The sequence below is a fragment of the Hyperolius riggenbachi genome, chromosome 5 (assembly GCF_040937935.1).
Source record: "Hyperolius riggenbachi isolate aHypRig1 chromosome 5, aHypRig1.pri, whole genome shotgun sequence".
Classification (NCBI taxonomy): domain Eukaryota; kingdom Metazoa; phylum Chordata; class Amphibia; order Anura; family Hyperoliidae; genus Hyperolius; species Hyperolius riggenbachi.
Window position 1 is genome coordinate 361841071 of NC_090650.1, and position 13414 is coordinate 361854484.

Below are 13414 nucleotides of genomic sequence, written 5' to 3' on the forward strand. Positions count from 1 at the left end.
GCATTGTCCTTAGTGTCCGTGCCCACAGTAGCATATAAGTGTAACACCTGATATCTCAATGGAAGGCTGGCATCGAATGGCTTGCATAAATTCATTATCTTTTCTCTTAATTACTTTTTGGGTAGCTTAAAACCACTGCAGGCTATAGTTGATTATGTATAGCTTGTCTCCTATTCACTGTCTTTTATATGCATTTTTTTTTAAACTGCCCTTTTTTCACTTCAGCATGTGCTGAAAAATTACTATACCTGCAATCATGATCATGCAGCCTCCACTAATTGAACGCTAATAATTTTGTCAGCATAGCTTTTTCTTCTATATTTTGGGCAAATAAACCAAAACATTCTGGAACACATAATTAAGGGTGTTGTTTGAATATTAGATTTATTTATTCCTCGTATTGGAAAGTCTTGTTCCTACATTCAAAATCAATGATGTCTGCACGCAGTAAAACTATCATAACTCCACAAATTAAAAGTCATTTGCTATTCTGTGCAGATAAATCTTTAATTATTTGTTTGGAAATGGGCGATACAAACACAGACTTGTACTCCTTAAAACATGATTTCACAAGCATTCTGGGAATGGAGGGTAAACTTAGACAACAAATAAAATATAATTTAGCCCCAACAATGGTTTATTGGTTGACTTTTTTTCATAGGCGGGAACATACTTTGTACTAATTCCCATAAAAACCACCAGTACAGCTCAATTCAGATGATTAAAACAACCATAAATGGAAATTTTCAAAACATTCCCCAACATTGTTCACAAGAAATCACGTTAAAATCCCATTCCAGTAAAACAATTTCTTTCACTTGTAGTTTCTTATAGCTGCCTGTCTCAGCAGATGGTCAGTGAGATACAAATAATTCTGAGTTGGTGCAGGATAAAAAATTTTAATCGAATTTATGTACCGGTAACTTAAAAAAGGATCAATTGAGTCCCACTTTGAACGATCCAGTTTCCAAGTTGCATAAGTCTGAATTAAAAATGTGCATATTCCTGCATCAACCCTAAATTAAGTCTATAGAAAAATCACAACTCCCATCAATTTATATTGCTGTGCATCACTTTCTGCCCCCCAGGATTACCAGATATTATGATAGAGCTATTACCGGGACGCTTAACATCTTAGGACATTACGGTAACTTGTTTTTGAAAATTGACACTTATTTTTGGTGAGAATTTTGCTAGCAATTATTTTCTTTAATTTTGCTCCGAGAAGATTCCATAAATATATACATGAGAATACATGAGAAAGTATTAGAGAACCAGGAATCTAATTTATGAAAACCAGTGTAACGAAAATTGGATCAAAACAAGTGCAAAAATCAAGAGCAGCTGACCAAAACAACCAAACTGAATCGTGGACCTGGGCATCTGCTCCAGGTTTTCACTGCTTTTGCTCAAATTTTTCTTCACTGGTTTTGATAAATTAGTTTGAATTTAATTTATGGAAACTCGTGTTCCTAATTATCACTAATAGCTTCCAGGGATCCATTTATAAAGGATTGAATTTTGGATTTAACCATTATTTGGGCTTGTTTTGCAAAATGTGCTCGCCAACAAAATTCCTCTTTCTGAAAATCTCTGATACTGCAGACATGTGAGATAATCATTCTTTCTGTATTAAATACTGGTTTAATTAAATCGTTCATGTTTATAAAGCAGTTGATGATCCTTCAATGGAACACATGACCATGAACTTGCAAGACTGTCTTCTTTAAACCTTTTCAGAGAAATTCAGCCCTAATTCAAAGCAGATTCATCATTATTCTGGGAACAGTCTTCTGATTAGTTTAATTTGCTTATGGCCAGCATTTGTGCTAAGGGATATCCACAAATACATTTTATAAATAAAGTTAAAAGTTGTCAAATTGGACAAATCTAAGCCCAGGGCTATTTTAATTTTACGAATAGATACCTTATTCATCTAAGACTGGAATAGTGAGTAAGGTCAATGGTCAATTCCACAAACTCGAATCAAACAAACGAAAAAAAAAAGCTTGTAGAAGCAATAATACATGGTATATTTATATGACACATTAAAAAGCATTGTATACGTAATCTAAAAACAAAAAAGATACAAACAAAAGAAAATGTGGAGAAGACCTTTAGGCTGGATTCACATTGGTCAGTTGCATAACGCATGTGTTAAAATATGTGTGAACTGCAAAGGAGACTGGACATAGACTTTAACGCAAAGCCTGCATGCAGCAAGTTAGAATAAAGTGATCAGTTACTGTGAACAGGCCCAGAGAATTGTATGGGAAGTTGACATGCAGAATTTTTCTGTGATGCAACTGAGCACTGTGAACTTAGCCTTAAAGAGGCACTTAAGTCACCTGAAAAAAATGAGCTTTACTCACCTGGGGCTTCCCTCAGCCTCCTGCAGCCGATCGGTGCCCTCGCCGTGTCTCGGAGATCCTCCCGTCCTCGCCGGCGACCACTTCCGGTTTCGCCGTCAGGACCCGACAGGCATGGGAACGCGAGTGATTCTTCGCGTTCCCAGCCAAAATATCGCCCCCCTATGCTGCTATTGCGGCCAGAAGGCCGCAATAGCAGCATAGGGGGCGATATCATGGCTGGGAACGAAAAGAATCACTCGCGTTCCCATGCCTGTCGGCCGGTGACGGCCAAACCGGAAGTGGTCGCCGGCGAGGACGGGAGGATCTCTGAGACACGGCGAGGGCACCGATCGGATGCAAGGGGCTGAGGGAAGCCCCAGGAGGTGACTTAAGGTTCACTTTAAAGTGGACCCAAATTAAAAATAGAATATTTCAGAAATGAAATCTATTTTCTAAATTATAATAATAAATAGTAGCCTTTTTTCAGCTGCATGATGACAAATATAAAATATTTTACATTCATTGGAGAAACACCTCCCTTCCTTTCAAATTGCCGGGACAGAATCCGGCAAACTGATGGAGTAGATGGTGTGCAGCAAAGGAGGAATTGCTAATGACTGCCACCTGTATAACCCTATTTATGAAAAGAGAAGGGTGAAAAGCATGCACTGAAATGCTCATAGGCTTGAAGGAGTGTTTATTTATATTTGTATGTGTCAGAGTGGTGCCACTAAATATATTGAATTAAAAAAATGTTTGGTTTGGGTCCGCTTTAAGAAGCACTGTTCTTCAACCACAGGAGTTAAGTGGGACTTTGCATGTTTTATTTACCTGTATTCCAGCCATCCACATATCTAATATTTCAGCATTGGACTCCTGGAATAGTGTCTGCAGCCTTGGGGTACTTTCACACGGACATGTTGTGTTCTAACGGACTGTATTTAATGCACTGCAATGTGGTGTGATTCATTCTTTGTACAGTTAACTCTTTATCATTTGCTGTTACAATGCAGAACATTTCTAGAATTGCACACATTGATGCTCACATGAAATGCTTCCGGATGATGCAAGTTGAAATCTATGCCGTGTGGGACCTGTTATCCCTGCCAGGGCATAGATTTCAACTTCTGCGCTGCACGCTCCCACCACTATCGCTGATTGCGCCATTCTCCCATTGCTAAAGCCCACTTGTCCTGCTGTCGTTATGACAGTAGAGCTCTGTGAGATGGTCAGGAGCCAATTTAATTGGCTTCTGACCTCTTGATCATTGTTAGCCAATCTCATTGGTTCACATTGATCACAGGGTCAGGATCAGTTACTACCTCCCTGAGGTTCTGAGAAGGAAACTGTGTGAGGTTATCAATGAGTTTAAGTGTATTTCTCTAATTTATCATGGAATACTTCAGGTTGAAGTCATCTCAGAGCTCGCTCCAACCTGAATTATCGCAAATACTTTGTTTTAAGAAAGCAGACATATGTTTTCCATGCATTTTAGCAAGAAGGCTTTTTGGTCCATTGTAGCTCCTTACACACTCCTAGGAGTACTGTTTCACCATGAGCTTGCTGGGTAGTCTGTAACTCTAATTGTCATTAAAAAGAAAAAACACTCATGTTAAAATTGACACACATAGATCTGTGCTGCTCAAGTGTTCTTGTGTTTTAATGTTATTAAAAAATATATTTGCATTTGTATTTGCAGTCAGATGAAATGTTCCCAAACTGGCAAAGATCTCAGGTTGCTGGTCTTTGCAACCATGGCTTCAGGGATCACTCTGACATAAAAATTAGCCACGAAATCCTACTTTGCTGAAGGAGTAATAAACCTTGACACTCTTTTCAGCCATTTTCTGTTAGAAATATGGAGGAATTAATGTGTTTTTATGCACATAACAGCAAAGTAAAAAGACATAAATGTGAATTGCCATTAATCATAAACATAAAAGTGTCCTTTCCAGTTAAGTTCCACCAACAGTCCATCTTTTGTGAATAAAATCAGAGACACACAGGGCTCATTCACACTGAACAATGCACACCTAAATTCCATGAAAAGCTTGGCCATCATTGTCAGAACATATTGAGGATTTGTGACTTTAGTTAAGCTGTGGTTTTGGGGCAGATGACTCAGGGATGAAAGCAGTTGCATACAAAATGCACAACAAGTGAGCTTTACATGCATTTTAATGCATCTGCCAAAAAAATGCAGGAAATATCTTTACCTCAGAAAGTCACTTTTGTATTCATTGCTGTTCATTCTCGTTCCTTAACTCAGTAAACATATGAAAACCAAAGTCTCCTAAACCCACAGCAATTTCTAAAATGTCACGGTAAGTACTAAAATAATTACTACAGATATTTAATGTTTTATTTATCAGGAGTGATATTTTGTGTATATGAATATCATTATTTTATGAACCCAACAGGGCTCCCTTTCAGAAACTGGTAAATCCAAGGTCAATTCACCACCTCTCAGCTAATCTCTTGCGCTGGCCATGCGCTTCTTAGCACTCAGTGCCGGTGGGCTACAGGCACCCCCATGAAGTCACATCTGCGCATGGCCGCGGCCCTGCTTCGGTGCGACCTGTCATGGTTTCTGCTGTGGAGTAACACCGCCACGTTTCTGGGGCTGCACTTAAACTGCACCCAAATGGTGCTCATGGCCGGTAGATGGGACACTGAACTGCTCCACAAGTGCACAGTTTATCCCTCTGTGTTTAAGAGGCCTCGAAAACATTTCAAAGCCAGAACAACTGACTAAAATGCTAAACTTGTTTTTAGTCATAATTTAACCATTTCATTTTGCATTGCAAAACTATGAATGAGCCTTCATATCACAATGCTGTGGGGACTCATTTCAAAACTTGAACAGTTAGTGGAATTTGTGGACCGATTTGGGAAATACTATTTTAAGGAAGCATCATTAGGGAAACTTCAATTTAGTTTTTTTTATAAAGGGAGTCTGTAAAAAATGAAGAAGCAATATCATTACACAGAATGTACAAATACATTACGTAAGCCACAGGTCTAGCGTATGGTACCATGGCACAAGGTATCTTAGTAATGAAAGAGTGTGTGGAGTGTCTCAGATGATGGGACCTGTGGTCAAACTAGAATGCACCATACCCAAAGCTTAACCCTTCATGATGTATGATGGCATCAGTACCACTGAGGTTTTGTGCAATTTTATCTTTTTTTTCTGAATATTATTGACATTGTCAAATAGTATGTTTATTTTTTTGTTGATGCTTTGTAAATATATCTGTATATACATATAAATTTATATTTGTATGATATTTGTTTCAGTAACTATACTTAATGCTGCAAACAGAAACAAAAGAGCACAAGAGTACCTATTCATCCTCACTCTCACGCACCCATTAAGCTTAAAAACTACCATACTAATTTAAAAGCTTTAGGAAGAAGCTAAGAAACGTTTCATATTTCAACTTAAGATAAAAAAAATGGATTGCATGTAAAACAACAATGGTGCATGTCGAAGGAATGCTAAAGGGGCAACTTGGTTATTTAATTAAAAGGTTAAATTCAACAACAACAAACAATGGAAAGACGTTGAATGGTTAACAAGCTCCTTATGTCTTTCAAAGCCCAGGCTTCTCTTGCTGCATCCATAGAAATCTTGCTCAGCTCTGTATTGAGCAACATTATCTCATTTTGCAACCTTGAAAACAATGAAGTGTAAGAGCGCCGTTTGAGCTCAAGCAGGATCTTTATAGCTGTGGAGATGAGAGGAGAAGTAAATAATTCAAGAAAGATCCCCAGTGGTATCTCAGAACAAATCTGGTTGGTGATTTCCACTCTTAATACTCAACCACAACTGATATCAGTTTGGTTAATCAACGCCTTTAAAGCAAACCTTGTTTCAGGTTAGATACATTCTAAAGAAGGAGCGAAGGCTTTGGATACCATAGATCCTTTCCGGTCCTCCGTTTGTCCACTCTCACATGTGTGCAGTATGGATATTCTCGTCTTCAGAAGTACTCGGCGACATGAGTACTTCCGAAGGCTGACCGAAGAGTGCCAAAGAGCTAATCAACCAAGGAGGTCGAATAACTTTAACTGGGACGGCACAGAAACAACGGGATGGGCCAAGGGCCAGGAAGGCTTTATGGAATCCAGTGCTTTTCCTCTACTTAGGTATTTAACCTAAAATGAGTTTCCTTACTTTAGGTTCCTTTGGGTAAACCATGGAGACCAGTTATGTGGGTCACTAATATGGACTGGAAGAATTCAGATGTAATTAACATTTCTGCACCTTATGAAGATCTTGAGCAATAGCTGATCATTGTTGAGATCCAGGCTTGCTCACACTTCCAGACTAATGTGTGTTATGTGAGTAATATTTGGCACTTGGAGTGTGGCGAGGGTGTGCACAGAGTTGCATGAGCCAAAGTCGGAAGAGCTAATTCTCTAGACCACTGCAAGGATCTAAATTGAATTACAAAGTTACCATTCTACAATCCACAGAAGGAGGCTTCATGATTTTCTGCTTAAAGGAAACTCTAGCAGAAAAAAATGGCCATCTACTTACCTAGGGCTTCTTCTAGTCTCCTGAAGTCTTCCTGGTCCCTCACAATCCTCTTGCCCTGCTCAGTTCCCTCTGTGTCACTGGATGTACGGTTCCATGCCACGTGGCTCCTCTAACACATTCCTGTGGCCAGGAGAGTTATGTGCTTGAGCAGTAAGCAAAAAATACTGCTGGCCACAGGAGCATTATTGAGGAGGCATGAGGTAATGGAAGACACTGGGAGGGGGAGCAGTGCAGAATGATAGCAAGAGATCAGAAAAAATTCAGGGGGGCCGGAAAAAGCTCCAGGTAAGTAACTACCCGTTTTATTTTCAGTTAAACATTCCTTTAAGCTCCCCTGGGCCACAGAAAATGTTATGGGTCTGTTAATGTGGGCTGACATAAATAGTAATCATTTTTTAAACCCCATAAGGCCCGGTTCACACTGGACAGATCAAAAATTGATCTGTGAAACAGAACAGTTTTTACTGAGCATCAGTTTTTGATCTGTGATCTTCCATTCCGTTAGTGTGCAGTGAATTTGACGCATCTGTCTCTCCAGATTTATCTCAACCTCCCCAAACTTGCAGTCCGTTCGGCAGAACAGATCCGTTTCTACGGACTATAGTGAACGAATCCTATAGGAAACGGTCCATCTATCTCCCCTAAACGTACTGTTTTCAGTGCCAATGTGAAAACGGGTCTGAGAGTTTATTTTACTTTTAAGCCTGAAAGATGATGACCGATCCAGCTGTTAGAGCACAAGTGTCAGTAAAATATAAACTGTTTCATCCGTAAAGGGTGCTCAGGTCAATGTTTGATACTGATCACATCTTTGTTTAACGTGTATTACTGGTTTCATCTGTTTCTCCTCTTCACCCCTTCAGCTGAACAAACTGACAAAACTTCTGCTTTTTTTCCTCATAAACATCAATAACATCTTCTCAAACCTATCTAATGGCGCTTTTATCAGTTTCCATTCTGGCTGCCTTTGACGTACAGAAAGAGGAAATGTGACATTGTAATGACTAGAATGTTGATTACCTCCATACCAGTCGTCCTATTAATTCTGTATGCATGCATGTAACTGTTAAACATTTGTGTCAAATGTCTGTACAATGACTGCATTTCTTTCTTCATTTCAGTCTGAATGCATATGCAGGATAGAAATAAATGTATAAATGAACCATTTCCTGTCTCATTTCAGTTCTCAGTCATTCACATTTGCATTGCATTAATTCCATCGGGGGAGGGGGGGGGGCTGCAGGGCATTTCAAATGGATAATTTCACAATGCTGTGCCACATATTCTCAGCACATTACCACTTACTTTATTGGCTGCATTCACAGCTATGAAAAAAAATACATAACATTTCTGTTATTTACCGCTTCTGCTTGGTTCGTCTATTGATAGAAGTGCATCAAAATACTATAAATGAGTTATCAAGATGGGTGTAAGAAATGGGGCAGTATCCGAGTTAAAGGCTGGTTCACATAGACAGCAGGCGGCGGCGTTTGGGGGCGGCGGTCCGGCGATCTTCTGCTTCCCGTCACGATCTGCATTTCTTGTCCCCACAAGAAGACATGAAGCCGCGGCAGCTAGGCAACCCTGGATGTCACATGCAGCTTCTAGGGCCGGCTGAAACAACGTGTTAAATCGGGATCGGAACGCAGCGTTTGTGCAATCGACGGTAACCGTGCGATGCTAAACGCTTCCATTCACTTGAATGGGCGCGTTTAGCCAACGAGTCCCGAACGCTTGGCGGTAAAAGCCGCCAAGCGTCCGTGTGAACCAGCCCTAAATCAGACAACCAGTTAAGGTGGCCATACATCTATCGATGACAGATCTCTCTGATCCATTGAATCTGTTTGGAGTGAGATCTGTCAGCTGCCCGTAGGCCAACTCCCGATCAATTTCAGCATAAAATATTGCGGGAATCGGCCTCGTAATGCCACACTCAACTGATGTCGCTGTTATTTTATGTGCCCCCCTGGTGCCCCATGCAGTTATACTTTACCTGCCAAGCCACCTGTGGCTGACACCAGAGGGTGCGGTGGGGTAAAGTGTAACTACACGGGTGTTTTATCATCCGTGATATTCGCACGCCATTACCACTGCGCACCTGATCGAGCATGTCAGCTCGACATGTCCAACCGAACATGCAACCAATTTCGGCCCAAAATAGGTCGCATCGCCAATCGGATATGCTCTTATCAGCACCAATCTTCATCCTACTTAATTATGATCGAATCAGACGTTAGATCAGCTGCCAAGTCGCCTGATGTATGGCCACCTTCAAAGTTCATTTAGTAACTATAGGGGAAGCTGCCCCAGAGCTGTGAAGAGTCCCAAATAACTTACCCTCCCTCTTTCTGATACTGGTACATCCTCTATATTGGGTGTAATTGTGGCAACATTTGTTATGAATGGAGGACATGATAGCCACACTTGTTATATGACTCACGGTGGATGGGCCCGAGGTTGTGTCACCAAGGGGAATTAGAAAAGGGGTATGAAGGTTTGTGGTTGCCTCATCTTAGTTTTAGAGTTACACTTCTGAGTCCTTGTTTCATAAAGGAACTGAAACCTGATGAGTCGTTTTAAGCAACTGCTCACAACTGTGTAGTCTCGATGAACCGAACCCAAATCAATTTTCACCGGTATTAAACGAGTGTAAGAAAAAAAAAAAAGTTAGACTGGCAAAAGCAGAAGTTGAATATCAAATTCTAAGTAATATCAAATCCAAATAAGTTTTACAAGTATATCAACTACAAAAAAAGAGCGAACTATATAGCACTATAAGGATGAGGTAGGAGAACTCAATGGTGGAAGACCAGGGTAGAGCTTAGGGTAGAGCTACTGAAAGATTGCTTTACTTCTGTCTTCATCTTTGTTGCTTATTGCACATTCAGAAGGTTCCCAGTCCTCTTATTTAAATACGTATTGCAGGAAGTAGTGCAGGTAAGACTAAAAATCACAACTGATAAGGCAAAGGGCACGTATGGCATCCATCCTCCGGTCTTACGCCAACTTCAATTATTGGCAAAGCTCTTTATCTTACTTTTAGTAACGCGCCTTCAAGTGTGACAATTCCAATGGACTGTGTTCAGTACACATTTTCTTATTATTTAAAGGGATTTTGTAGGGGGGTCGGGGGAAAATGAGTTGAACTTACCCGGGGCTTCTAATGGTCCCCCGCAGACGCTTACCGATGCTCCGGTCCCGCCTCCGGTTCACTTCTAGAATTTCAGACTTTAAAGTCTGAAAACCACTGCGCCTGCGTTGCCGTGTCCTCACTCTCGCTGATGTCACCAGAAGTGTACTGCGCAGGCCCAGTATGGTCTGTGCCTGCGTAGTACGCTATCGGTGACATCAGCGGGAGCGAGGACACGGCAACGCAGGCGCAGTGGTTTTCAGACTTTAAAGTCTGAAATTCCAGAGGTGAACCGGGGGTGGGGCCGGAGCATCGGAGAGCGGCTGCGCGGGCACAGGATGTCTGCGGGGGACCATTAGAAGCCCCGGGTAAGTTCAATTCATTTTCCCCCGACCCCCCTACAGTATCCCTTTAAGAACTACCGGTAGTTATGATAAATTCTATATCTGCATTTATAGAGGGCTTGGATGCTTTCCTTGCATTGAAGGACATCCAGGGCTATAATTACCCGGTAATTCACAGCGGTCTTGATCCAGGGATTTTATCTGTTTGCTGAGTCATGGATTAAAAACTGAGGAGTCGGAAGATTTTTGTAACAAATTCCACAGTGCTGGTACAGTATGTATTAGACTAAAAGTCAGAGTCGCAAGTCAGAGCATCAAATTATTTTTGTACCGATTACACAGCCCTGCACAGGATTTTTTCCCCCCTTTTAAAGGGGTTCTGTGGGGGAGAGGGAGGGTGTTGAAAATAAAAACAGACACTTACCTGGGGCTTCTATCAGCCCCCTGCAGCAGTAATGTCCCACGCCTTCCTCCTCCGATCCGCCATTCCCCGCCACCGGGAAATTATTCATCTAACAAGACGATCAATGCGCGCTCCCGCTCGAGTCATCGGAAGCTTACTTGTACTGCGCCTGCGAGCAGGCAGTTGGATGGCATGCTGCTCTACAGCGGGCTGGCAGCGGAGAAGGGCAGATCGGAGGAGGGCGGCGTGGGACATTACTGCTACAGGACGCTGATAGAAGCCCCAGGTAAGTGTCTGTTTTTATTTTCAACCCCCCCACACACACAGAGCCCCTTTAAAGAGATACTGAACAGGTATCCCCCAGCGTCCTCCTGGCTCCTCTCCGGGTCCTGCTGCTGGCTCTGTTAATTGGTGACTTGCACCTGAAGTCGCTACTACGATTCCCCGCCGCGCATGTTAAGCGTCATCATGCCAGCCGGTGTGAGAGTTCTGCGCATGCACGGTTTGGAGTTAGAGAACCATGCCTGAGCAGGACTCTCACACTGGCCGACGTGATGACGCATAGCGATCGGCATGATGATGCTTAACGTGCACGGCGGGGAATCGCAGTGGCGACTTCAGGTGGAAGTCACTAGTTAACGGAGCCGCCAGCGGGACCTCATGGCCTTTTTTTTTTTTTTTTGTACCTGCTCAGAATCCCTTTAAGGCTAATTGGCCCAGGCATTCTAAAGGTTTTTGGTCTTTGGTCTTGCTCTGCATCAACTGATATATATGTGGGTGCAGAACAGTGATGTACCAATTTTTTCTGGTTGAACTTGATGAATGGATGTCTTTTTCAACCAAACTATGGGCCTCATGCACTAACTTTCAGTAAAGTAGCATACCAGGTGTTACCATAGCAACTTGAGTGTTACTCAGGTAATGTGAGTTAGGCAATGTGTTACTCCCCTGACGTTAGTACTAGTAAGATTGTTGTGTGAGGCCTCTTGCACACTACATGCAATTCTGATTTTTTTTATACGATCCAATTTTTTATTCCTATTAAAAAACTTAGCAGAATGCAGTCCTTTTTTTAATTCGTTCAAGAGGCCTAATGCCGGCATACAGCAACTTGACCGACAGTTAGTGCATCAGGTCCTATGTAACTGTAAAGTGACATAAGCATGTCAGTTGGTGTCTCTTGACAACCTTTCCGCTGGTATAGATATATCAGAGCCCCAGGAAGCAAAAGTGGATCTGTGACATATAGAGACTGTACTAAAAGAAGTGCCCCTGGGGCGTACACAGCTCGGGAGGGGGAAGCCTCTGGATCCTATCGTGGCTTCCCCATCCTCCTCCGTCCCTTGCTCTGGCCCTCGAAATGCACAGCAAACAATTTGTCAGGCTGTGCAATATTTAGCTTCCCAGGCTGGAGCGGGGGGGGCGCTGTTGCAGCTCTCAGCTCGGAAATAGCCGATCCTAGTCAGGTCCGCTCTACTGCGCAGGTGCAGGCAGCTTGACGCCTGTGCAGTAGAGTGGACTCAACTGGGTTTGGTTATTTCCGAGCCAAGAGCCGCTACTGCGTCGGCGCGGTAAACATTTACATGGCTGCCGTTTGTGGACCTCTAGCAAGATCACCGTGGGACGGAGGAAGATGGGGGAAGCCTTGATAGGATCCAGAGGCTTCCTCCTCCTGAGGTGAGTACCCCCCAGGGGCATTTTAAATTTTTATACAGATTCTCTTTAAATTATGTAATTGAAATTGTGTATTCCCAGCATTAGTGATCACTAATGACTGCCCACTGTTGCTTTTCTATTGTTATAACAGTAAATTACCACTGTGGGGCACCTCCTGCTCGTTATCCTTCTCTCCTCAGAACTGAATAGGCTGCTCACTAGATAGTTAACCATGTCTATCACTAAAAATCATCTGAAATGATCAGAAATGATTACATTTCTAGTGGTAATAATTATGCATGTCTTCCAAGCTTTAATTGTCTTAAAGATAAACACACTCACTGCTAGATGGATTGGGGAACGCTCATGTTGCTGCCCCATCTATCCCCAGGAGACTGGGAAGACACCAAAGGACCTAATGCTGGGAATACACAGCTCGATTTTAAGCCATTAAGATGGCTCAATAGATAATTTCCGACATGTCCGATCTCCCGCCCGATTCCGGATTGAAGTGAATGGAAAAGGATAAGAAAAAAGATTGGAAGACAAGAGAACTGACTGTGGAATCAAGCGGCGAAACGATTGAGTGGGAGAATCGAGCAGCAAAATCAAGCCGTGTATGGCCAGCATTAAAGACTGAAAGAAGCCCCAGGTTAGTAAAAGCCAACAGGAAGGGAAGAATGTGTGTGGTCATACATTCAACGTCGGACTATCAAATACTGGGGAAGAATACCCAATACTGAAAGGTCACCTCTAGCTACATAATGCTAGTGGATACTTCCAGCTACCTAATACGGGGGGGCGGGGGGGGGGGGGGGTTGGGGTATCTAGGACAACAGGAAATGCAGTTGAAAACAAGGAAGACCTTGAGAATCCCCCATGAGGAGACAGACTAGCCCAAAACCTGTCAGAATTGAACTGCCTACTTTTCCGCAATAGTGGTCCTTTGAGCACTCTGCCTCTGACACAGGAGACCTTGGTTCA